The 11,250-nt window shown below is 40.1% G+C and overlaps 2 pseudogenes; both read right to left on the bottom strand.

Moving 5' to 3' along the window:
* Positions 1–1,895: 1,895 nt before the first annotated feature.
* Positions 1,896–1,955, bottom strand: LOC126357185 (U6 spliceosomal RNA; annotated as a pseudogene).
* Positions 1,956–2,306: 351 nt separating this feature from the next.
* LOC126357184 (U6 spliceosomal RNA) lies at positions 2,307–2,366 on the bottom strand (annotated as a pseudogene).
* Between the last annotated feature and the right edge of the window lie 8,884 nt (positions 2,367–11,250).

Below are 11,250 nucleotides of genomic sequence, written 5' to 3'. Positions count from 1 at the left end.
CAGTTTATATCCTATAACATGAGTGTGCGGGAGCAGAACTTTCAAAAGAGAATCGTGTTACGTAGAAACCTCCTATAGGCCAGAATGCAAAGAATGATTTATTCCAAGCTCACAATAGAATTCTGTTTGTCCCTTTCAGCGCACCAGTTTTGTGTAACTGAATAATCACTATAAGTCCATCGTTATTCAGTTATTCAACTTCGAGTGTGTGCGGGATGTCTGTGTATGAGGTATTGCCATAGTTCTGAGGAGTGACAGTGAGTGTGTTGTTAAAGTACGGTAATGCTTTCATTATCGCAAAAAAGGAGGATAGTGAGAGCGCAACTCTGCTTGTTCAACAACAGAGCTGCAACCACGGATTAGAAAAACATATTTTAGAGCTCTTACTTCCTCTGTGTGTTACGACAATTAACCCTGAAGACTACGGATTCGCCGGGAAAAGAGAATGTTACTGTTTACACCTTGTTTATGCGCGTGAAATCAAGAACTGTGCGTAATGTGCCCTCGGATATTCATATGAAACTGATTACGAGGTGTCGCCACGTGAACACTTTTGATTACGTGTTTCCTGCACAACTTTTCTATAACTATGTGACACATATTTTATTTGCCACCTGATGTATTTCAAAGTACAAGGCCAGTTTTAAGCAGTATGACTCGAATGCGCGATGCCACACTGACGGATTGCCATCAATTAAGATGTATTGTACTTGGTGCGCAGCTGAAAAGATCAATCATAATAATGTTTGTTCTGTATCCCAGTAAGATGCTATTACTTTTTTAATAACCTACTTCTTTATTTCCTTGTTTCTATGATGATGAGCATAGAGAAATATTGTTGAAAGATATGGCGTACACAGAAGATGTAGGAATTATAGAGATATTGTAAGGAAGCATTCCATCACCAAGGTCTTTCAGGCATGTGAGATGTGCTAAGACACGGATGAGTGTAAAGTGGTTAACAATTTCTACTGTAGAATTCACGGGGATGATCCTAGAATACCCTATAAAGGTATGGTGACGTCGCTTCGATTATTCGAACGTCATCGATGTAAAAGGGAAGGAGAAGACTTTATGGATGCATCGAATCTTCACGTTTGCTGCTATTTAAGACTTGGAATTCTACAGGTGTTCTTCTCTCCATGGACTCAAGAAGAAGAATAAGAAGATGAAAATCGTGTTGCTGTGTCAGCTTATGAAAATGCAAAATTGCTTCGACAAATAAATGAATTTTTACCACACAAACTCCATCTATATCGGTGATGTCTTTGAACCTTTCACCGGCGGGAGTATTATCGATTATCACGTAGTACCGAACACCTGTGCTTTACAACACTTGTTTGAGAGAGTCTTGGCAAGATGTAGCACCTTCTGGAAGTGCTGACTGGAACCTTAAATGTCAATTAATTTCCTGCAAGTGCAGAGAATCGTGACATGTAGCTGGTGTGAGTGTGGGCATACCATAATTTGTTTCCGGGTGTTGTGCACATATAAACGATAACTGAACTGCTTGTCTGAAATGTGTAAATGTTGCAATGTAAAAATGCTGTGGATTATGTTCTGGTTCAAAAATCTTCAAATGTGTGTGAAACCTTATGAGACTCAGTCCCTAAGCTTACACACTACTTAACCTAAATTATCCTACGGACAAACACACACACTCCCATGCCCGAGAGAGGACTCGAACCTCCGCCGGGACCAGCCACACAGTCTATGACTGCAGTGCCTTAGACCGTTTTTTTTTTTCAATCTCATTTTGTTCTATATTGTTCGTTGGATTTGTTCGTGGCGGACGTCCGATGACACCCGTTCACATTCTTTGTTGATCCGTTCACTCAGTTTTTTATTACAGAGGGTAGCTAACCCTCTGACCGAGCGCTCTGAGCTAACGTGCCGGCATGCTAATCTTCTCTGTATCGTTCCAATTTTAGTATATGTACCGCCGAAGCGAGTACGACCGCTCGGCTAATCCCGCGCGGCTATTTTTTGGTATGTCCAGAGGAAATTACTGTGTGTCCTATCACGAGGGAGGTATATATTCAGTACAATGACAGCCGTAAGGGTATGAGAGAGATTTTCCGTGGAAAATTATGTGAGCTAAAGATACTGAGATTCGTTCCAGAACCACGGACATCAAGAGAAGACATTTCCAATACATCGCTCGGCATTAGACTGCCACAGAGGTCCTATTTGTTCGTGGCGGACGTCCGATGACACCCGTTCACATTCTTTGTTTATCCGTTCACTCAGTTTTTTATTACAGAGGGTAGCTAACCCTCTGACCGAGCGCTCTGAGCTAACGTGCCGGCATGCTAATCTTCTCTGTATCGTTCCAATTTTAGTATATGTACCGCCGAAGCGAGTACGACCGCTCGGCTAATCCCGCGCGGCTATTTTTTGGTATGTCCAGAGGAAATTACTGTGTGTCCTATCACGAGGGAGGTATATATTCAGTACAATGACAGCCGTAAGGGTATGAGAGAGATTTTCCGTGGAAAATTATGTGAGCTAAAGATACTGAGATTCGTTCCAGAACCACGGACATCAAGAGAAGACATTTCCAATACATCGCTCGGCATTAGACTGCCACAGAGGTCCTATTTAATTGTAGCTACACTGATAAATATGTGCCTGGTTCCAAATATTCTTGTGCATTTGGTCCTATTTAATTGCAGCTACACTGATAAATATGTGCTTGGTTCCCAATATTCTTGTGCATTTGGAGATGACCATAGAAAGTGTGGCAGCAACCAAGCAGGTTGGGATCGGAAACAGCATCTCAGTGAATGACTTTATTCCAGGTTGGGGCTTGCTCATCTCTTGTACACCAGGTCAGAGAGTCCGAGAAACCTTCCGACTTATGACGATTTGGCTTGCAGCTCCCCCTCGACTGGTGAATAGTAACCTAATACCCATTTTGCATTGAGTCTTCTTTGGGATCACGTGTGTCGCGTGTATACTCTGCAGAAATTTGAGACGATTTAAAATGAGAAGTGTCTGCACTGGCAGTATAGATAGCGTTTGAACTCCTACCACTCAGGTACATCTAGGGTGGGGGAGTCTCCATGGCTGGCTAGTCTCTCTCTGGCTGACATGCTCTTTTGTGGCTGCAGTAATGAGCTGTGTTTATGGTGGCAGTTTCCTCCGTCGGCACTGCACTGTGGTACGGTGAGTACGTGGGACGTATCTGACGATGTGTAGACTATTTTTATGGGGTTTAACTGTTAGCGCAATATGACGATGTGTACAAAATAGTTTTGCTGCTAAAAGTGTTGTCTGCAGAAAAAATTTCAGGTGGTGCTCCCACATAGCAGCATCAGTAATTTGGCAGGAAAATTAAATAAGAGCCAATCGCAACACTCCATTCATTCACAAGACATCCTTTGTGCAGGGACATAGAAGCCTCTGCGGACTGGTTTCAACAAGATGGAGGCAAGGTATCTACGGAGAGTTCTGAAAGAAACGTGATGTCTTCTTTGTTCAAGAGTTAAAGGACAAGTTGAAGCAGATCATCTATCTCTGGCGGGATGTTCTGCCTCATCCGCTATTGTGGCATTAGGCCATCTCCACTGTTGGACAGTGCTTCGAATTCTGTTTGCATATTTATTCTGATTTTCCTATCTGTGGTTAGAGAGTGCTCACTTTCCAAACAACAAGGAAGCTTTTATGATTGACAGTGTTTTCGTAAGTATGCACAGACATGATGAAGGCTTTTAGCAGTGAGAACTTGAGTGAAATGTTTACCGTTTTTGAGACATATGTTGAAAGCAAGACGTTACGATTTCTGGTAATTTCAATTTGACATCTTTCCATGTGCACTTTAGTAAATCTTTGTATTGTTTCTGTAGTCTTCCTAGTTTTCTTTGAGTATCCATTAGCTGCGAATACATAATTTGTTTTGTTAGAAGCGATTCAGGCATTTGAACAATGTGGCCCATCCAACAGAGATGATGCTTGATGATCATGGTTTCTGTGCTCGTAGTAATACGTTCTACCTGAAAAATGATGGAAGTGCCCCGATCTTGCTATTCCACCATTAGGATCATTCTCGGGCAGCGATGATAGTACTTTTCCAGACATCGTATGAGCCTTCTGTAAATAGTCCACGTTTCGCACCCGTATGTGAGAGATGGTCTAACAGTAGCCTGGTATACTTACAGCTTGGACTTAATGCTGCTTCTATACCTTACATTTATACGAATCGGTGGAAACTTTGCACGAAGGCAGATAAATGGATAAAGTGTAAAACAAAATTTTTCATCGCGTTATCTTTATTCGTTGTCGAGATACGATACCTAAACGTCGAAGTAAATGTAGCAAATAAAATTCGTTCTTACGTGAAGTGACTGCGCGGAAGTGGTTTAAAGTAAATGAAATAAATAAAAAATACATTCTTAGGATGAAATTAAAAACTCACTTTAAACAATCTAGCTTCATCTGGATTTTACGTGCAAAAACCACGTTTTTGGTGAGTTATCTGCGGGCGCCACTCTTATATTCCACACTTGTGGGAAATGGTTCCAATTTTGTAACAAGGTAGACAAATACATTCAATTAAAAGTCGCACTGTTGTTTTGTGAAAGCTGTATCTGTTGCCGTGATACAGCGGTCTAAAGTCGCTCACAAAATGCACGTAAAATACGATTTTACGCGAATCGCATGTGTTTAGATTGTTTAAACTGATACAGACGACAGTGAATTACATGCACTTTTTGCCAAATTGTTTCATAGTTCGGGTTTTACGTGCGAAAAATCTTGCGTTTGCACATGAAACTTTGTTTCATAGAAATATGTTGCAGTTCAAGCGCTGTATTTGGTTATAATTGTTGTTGTTGTTGTTGTTGTTGTGGTCTTTTGTCCAGAGACTGGTTTGATGCAGCTCTCCGTACTACTCTATCCAGTGCAAGCCTTCTCATATCCGAATAACTATTGCAACCTACGTCCTTCTGAATATGCTTATTCTATTCATCTCTTGGTCTCCCCCTACGCTTCCATCCAATACTAAATTGGAGATACCTTGATGCCTCAGAACATGTCTTACCAACCGATCTCTTCTTCTAGTCAAATTGTGCCACAAATTCATTTTGTTACCAATTCTATTCAGTACCTCCTCATTAGTTATGTGATCTACCCTTCCAATCTTCAACATTAAAGTGACAATGCGGACCACATTTCTAAAGCTTCTATTCTCTTCTTGTCTAAAGTATTTGTCGTCCATATTTCACTTTCATACGTGGCTACACTGCATATAAATACTTTCAGAAAAGACTACCTGAAACTTAAATCTACACTCAAAGTTAAAAAAAATTCTCTCCTTCAGAAACGCTTTCCTTGCCAAAGCCAGTCTGCATTTTATATCCTCCCTACTTCGATAGTCATCAGTTATTTTGCTTCCCAAAAAGCAAAACTCATGTAGTACTTTAAGTGTCTCATTTCCTAATCTAATTCCCTCAGCATTACCTGATTCAATTCGAATACATTCCATTATACTCATTTTGATTTTGTTGATTTCATCTAATAGCCTCCTTTCAAGACACCGTCCATTCCGTTCAGCTGCTGTTTCAGGTTCTTTACTGCCTCTGACAGAATTACAACGTCGTCGGCAAGCCTAAAAGTTTTTATTTCTTCTCCATAGATTTTAATTCCTACACCAATCTTTTGTTACCTTTTCTGTTTGCTCAATATAAAGATTGAATAACAACCCTGTCTCACTCCCTTCTCGACCACTGCTTCCCTTTCCTGTCCCTCGACTCTTTGTAACTGCCATCTGGTTTCTGTACAAATTGTAAACAGGCTTTCGCTCCCAGTATTTTACCCCTGCCACATTAAGAATTTGAAAGAGACTATTATAATCGACGTAGTCAAAAGCTTTCTCTAAGTCTACAAATAATAAAAATGTAGGTTTGCCATTCCTTAACCCATCTTCTAAGATAAGTCTTAGGGTCGTTTTCCCACGCGTGTTCCAGTTGATCTTCCTCGAGGCCGGCATCTACCAGCTTTTCCATTCGTCTGCAAAGAATTCTTGTTAGTATTTTGCAACCATGACTTATTAAACTGATAGTTAGGTAATTTTCACACCTGTCAGCACCTGCTTTCTATGTCATTGGAATTATTATATATTTATTATATATTTCTTGAAGTGTGAGGGTATTTCGCCTGTCTCATACATCTTGCTCAACAGATGGAAGAGTCATGGCTGACTCTCCAAAGGCTGTCAATAGTTCAGTGCTCTGTCAAATTGTTCCCGCAGTATCATATCTCCCGTTTCAGCTCCATCTACGTCTTCTTCCATTTCCATAATGCTTCAAATTAGTCTCCTGTGTATAGACCCTCTATGTACTCCTTCCAGTTTCCTGCTTTCCCTTCTTTTCTTAGAACTGGTTTCCAATCCGAGCTACAGATGGTTCTCTTTCCTCCAAAGGTTTCTTTAATTTCCCTGTAGGCAGCATCTATCTTAACCCTAGAGACGTATGCTTCTACATCCTTACATTTGCCCTGTAGCCATTCCTTCTCAGTCATTTTGCACTTTCTGTCGATCTCATTTTTGAGACGTTTGTATTCCTTTTCGCCTGCTTCATTTACTGCATTTTTATATTTTCTTCTTCATCAATTACATTCAATATATCGTCTGTTACCCAAGGATTTCTACTAGCCCTCGTCTTTTTACCTACTTGGTCCTCTGCTGCCTTCAGTATTTTATCTCTCAAAGCTACGCATTCTCCTGCTACTGTATCTCTTTCCCAGTTCTTATCAACCGTTACCTAATGCTCTCTCTTAAACTCTCTACAGTCCCTATTTCTTTCAGTTAATCGAGGCCCCATCTCTTTAAATTCCTGGTTTTTGCAGTTTCTTCAGTTTTAGTCTACAGTTCATAACCAATAAATTGTGATCAGAGACCACATCTGCCCCTGGAAATGTCTTACAATTTATAACCTGGTTCCTAAATCTCTGTCTTACCGTTATATAATCTATCTGAAACATTCCAGTGTCTCCAGGCCTCTTCTACGTATACATCCTTTCACGATTCTTAAGCTATGTGTTAGCTATGATTAACTTATGCTCTGTGCGAAATTCTACTAGGCGCCTTCCTCTTTCATTCCTTACTACCAGTCTATATTCACCTACTACTTTTCCTCCTATTCCTTTTCCTACAATCGAATTCCAGTCCCCCATGACTATTAAATTTCAGTCTCCCTTAACTATTTGAATAATTTCTTTTGTGCATCATATATTTCTTCAATTTCTTCATCATCTGCTAGTTGGCTAGTTGGCATATTAACTTGTAGTACTAAGGTAGGCGTTTGCTTAGTGCCTATGTTGGCTACAATAATGCGTTCACTATGCTGTTCATAGTAGCTTATTTGGTTTCTACCTTTTTATTCATTATTAAACCTACTCCTGCATTACCCTTATTTACCTGACCAGAAGCCTCGTTCCTTCTGCCACCGAACTTCACTAATTCCCACTATATCTAACTTTAACCTATCCATTACCCTTTTTAGATTTTATAACCTACCTGCCTGATTAGGGGATCTGACATTCCACACTCCGATCCGTAGAACGCCAGTTTTGTTTCTCCTGATAACGATGTCGTCCTGAGTAGTCCCCGACGACAGATCCGAACGGATGACTATTTTACCTCTGGAATATTTTACCCAAAAGTGCACCATCATCATTTAACCATTCAGTAAAGCTGCATGCCCGCAGCAAAAATTACGGCTGTAGTTTCCCCTTCCTTTCAACCGTTCGCAGTACCAGAGCAGCTAGGCTGTTTTGGTTATTTTACAAGGCCAGATCAGTGTATCATCCAGGCTGTTGCCCTTGCAACTACCAGGCAGCGCTGCTGCTCCTCTTCAGGAATCACACGTATGTCTGGCCTCTCAACAGACACCCCTCCGTTGTGGTTGCACCTACGGTACGGCTATCTGTATCGCTGAGGCACGCAAGCCTCCCCACCAGCGGAAAGGTCCATGGTTCATGGGTGGAGGTGGATATAACAAAAACTGATTATTACAGCTGATTATCATTTCTATGTTTGTACGTCAAAGATTTTAATTACCATTTGCTTAAAATCATCGAAAAATCTTTGGACATGCCAAACAATGCGTATTCCAAATATCGCGTGATTTTAAATGCTAATAAAAGTTTGATTGAATAATTCATGCAACGATAACCGTGACGTTACTCTGATTGTATGAAATAGTTTTGAAAAATAGAAATAATGAGTCTTCTCTCTTTTATGTATGTTAAAAGCCACGGTTGATTTTTCTCAGGGTGCTATCATCAACAATAACATACATATCCCAACGTGAAGACATTCGTCCTACACACGATGGATTAAAATCTTTTATAACTATTACGTGATGATACATTTAAAGAATTCTTAATTGTCATTTCTGAGGAGCTCGGTGTCCCAGGATGTGTGCCAATGTGCAATGACAGCTTAAGCATTTATTGATACACAATGTATTCGTACTCATATTATAAATCATTACAATTTCCCCTTAGGTATTGGTAGCATTAGCACTTTCCCATAACAAATTCTTGGCCAATTAGACCATTTTTTGGACTTTTTGACACTGGTCTGGTCTATACAATAACACAGTTGGTCTCCTGAATATGTCTCTGCTTCCATCATACTTTTAGAATCACTGTACTTGACAGTCAGGTTCACTCAAAACGTGAAAGTATCTTAGTGAAATTCTATCTTTATAAATTCGGTAGTTAAAACTACCTAGTTTCTACCTATTCATCTTTAATTTTTTCATTCAGTTGATTCATGGTTTGTACCGTTACGTGTACTACGCTCATGATCATTTAATAAAGTCTTTAATCTTTTTAAGTTCTACATATACCATTGTATTTGTCATTACATATTTCTAACTAATTCTGTCATGAAGTTAATTGCATGAAACTTTTACTAAATACTAGGATAAAACTTTCATCTCGACTACAAATAAATTGAAAATTTATTAATGAAAAGAAATATTACTAAGCCTAAACTTATATCTGTTACACACATACATGTTATTTACAAAATTTCTTTAAATCCTTATATTTATATAAACCCAGTGGTTTCTTATTTTCAGAATTAGTTAGAAAATAACTACATCCATACAGTATCTTTTCAATCATGTATGGTGCACTACACAATAATTGCCATTTCTTGTTTCTTTTATTTGCAAGAGAGGCCTTCGGGTGGTACTGTAGAAGTACCATCTCTCCTACTTCAAACTCTTGTACTTTCCTTAACTGTTGGTCATACTTATATTTCCTAACTTCAGCACATTCTTTAAGAGAGGTAAAAGCTATGCTGATCTTCTCTTCTCCAGTCTGTTCCTTACCGGCACATTAATCTTATTAATGTGGCGAGCGTCTAACACCAGAAGTATTTTTCCACTATCTTTTGTAACCGCTAATAACGGGCTACTATAAGGTAACATTGACGGCTCAATTATTCCCCATCCAAGCGTCTTGACTATCTCTTGTTTCACTGCCTCCTTTTTCGACCATGGAACGGAGTAAGCAGTCTTACAAAATGTCTTGTGTGGTGTCACATCAATATTATACATGCAGCCTCTGATGATGCCTGGTCTCTCAGAGAATACCTCTATATATTCCTTCAATATCTGAGATAATTGTAATTGTTGCTCTGGTGTCAGATATGTGGATTCCTCTACTTTATTGTTTATTGATTGGCAGGACTCTGTGGTGATAACACTCTCTCCATCATGATGGCTATAATCTCGCCCCCCAAAATACTGCTGCAGATGCAGTATTTTTGGCAGGTTACACTTCACTTTAACATTATGAAAATACTTGCCATGTATAGCTTTAGTGTGCAGCAATTCCAATTTCACTCTCACTTTTCTATTCTCTAAACTGCAAATACCTTGAGAGAGAACCACATAGGCATTCCTTTCCCTCAAAAACTCCCAACCCAGTATACAGGCGACCCTCAATCTCTTTACAACCAGGAACGTGCAATTCAATGCTCCATTTCCCATAAATACCTCCCATAATTACCCTCCGCCACACACCGTCAGGTGGCTTGCGGAGTATGGATGTAGATGTAGAATACGTCCATCTGTACCTGGCTCTTCAAAACCTGTGCCTGGGCACCAATAGCACCCAACACTTTGCAGTTCTGAACTGGGAACACTGGTAGTTCATGCAACGGGCACAATCTCCTATAGAAATTATAACTCATCACATTAACCGTAGATCCTGTGTCAATCATGATATTGACCAGTATACTAAGAACTTTAGCGTGAACCACAGCCTGTATCAACTCACTATCTACTTGGTTACATCTCTTATTCTCTGATGAAAGTTCCTCCTTCATTCCAACACCATTATTATATCTTAACAAATTCGCTACATCATGTTTCTCCTTACTCCCTTGTGCGCTCTAGCTCCGTCCCACGGCCGACAACGGAGAGCTAATTGTGGCCGTCTTTAATTTGTCGAATCGGTTGATGCAGGACGATTGCCAGTCGTCACATCAACTATTCTCACACCTTGATTCTGATTCTGCCAAGCCGGGTTGTTTGAGGTATCTGCTTGACCATGTTCGTTCCTATTATTGCTATTGATCGGATATCTTTCTGTGTTATTTTGACCACCCTGTCTCAGATGCCATGACTTTGCGAATCTATTCTTCCTCTGTGATCCTGCGTCTCTCATTTGCTGTTGATTGCCGCCTCCTGGGCCAAACCTTTCCTCATACCTTCGTTTCCGTCTTTGTTGGGCCGAACTGTTTCCCCAAGCCTGTCTATTGAATATTTTTTTCGGCGGAGAAGGTTTGGAACTGTCGGTGTTTAATTAAACTCTCTTCCACCATTATTGGAGATACAGTGGGCACAGCCCTCTCACCGTTCAACTGTTCACTATTAGGACTACACGTTCCTGTCTGTACCCCACAAAATGTATTATAGGTGGCACAGAACGGCGGATTTTCGTGTGAAACATGCGAAGCAGGTACTTAATTGTCCTCCATTCTCATGTTATTTACTCTTTCCTGTTCTGTCAGATTGACTAGTCGAGTGAACTGCACAAATTGCGCGTGTCACTTCTGTTTGTATTTTATCGTCTATTTGTTTCTCTTTGTTATTCCTCCATTTTTCAACTTTTTCTTCGACTTTATTATTATGTACCGCGAGGCAATTCTGTAGTCTCTCCGCAACTCCTGTCTCTATATTTTCTGCCCTCTCGGTTATGTTCTGAATGTCTTTCTTTATGCTATTCTGC

This window comes from Schistocerca gregaria, chromosome 3 (genome assembly GCF_023897955.1).
Source record: "Schistocerca gregaria isolate iqSchGreg1 chromosome 3, iqSchGreg1.2, whole genome shotgun sequence".
Classification (NCBI taxonomy): Eukaryota; Metazoa; Arthropoda; class Insecta; order Orthoptera; family Acrididae; genus Schistocerca; species Schistocerca gregaria.
Note: the sequence above shows the minus strand (reverse complement) of the source record. Positions and strands in the feature narration are given on the sequence as shown.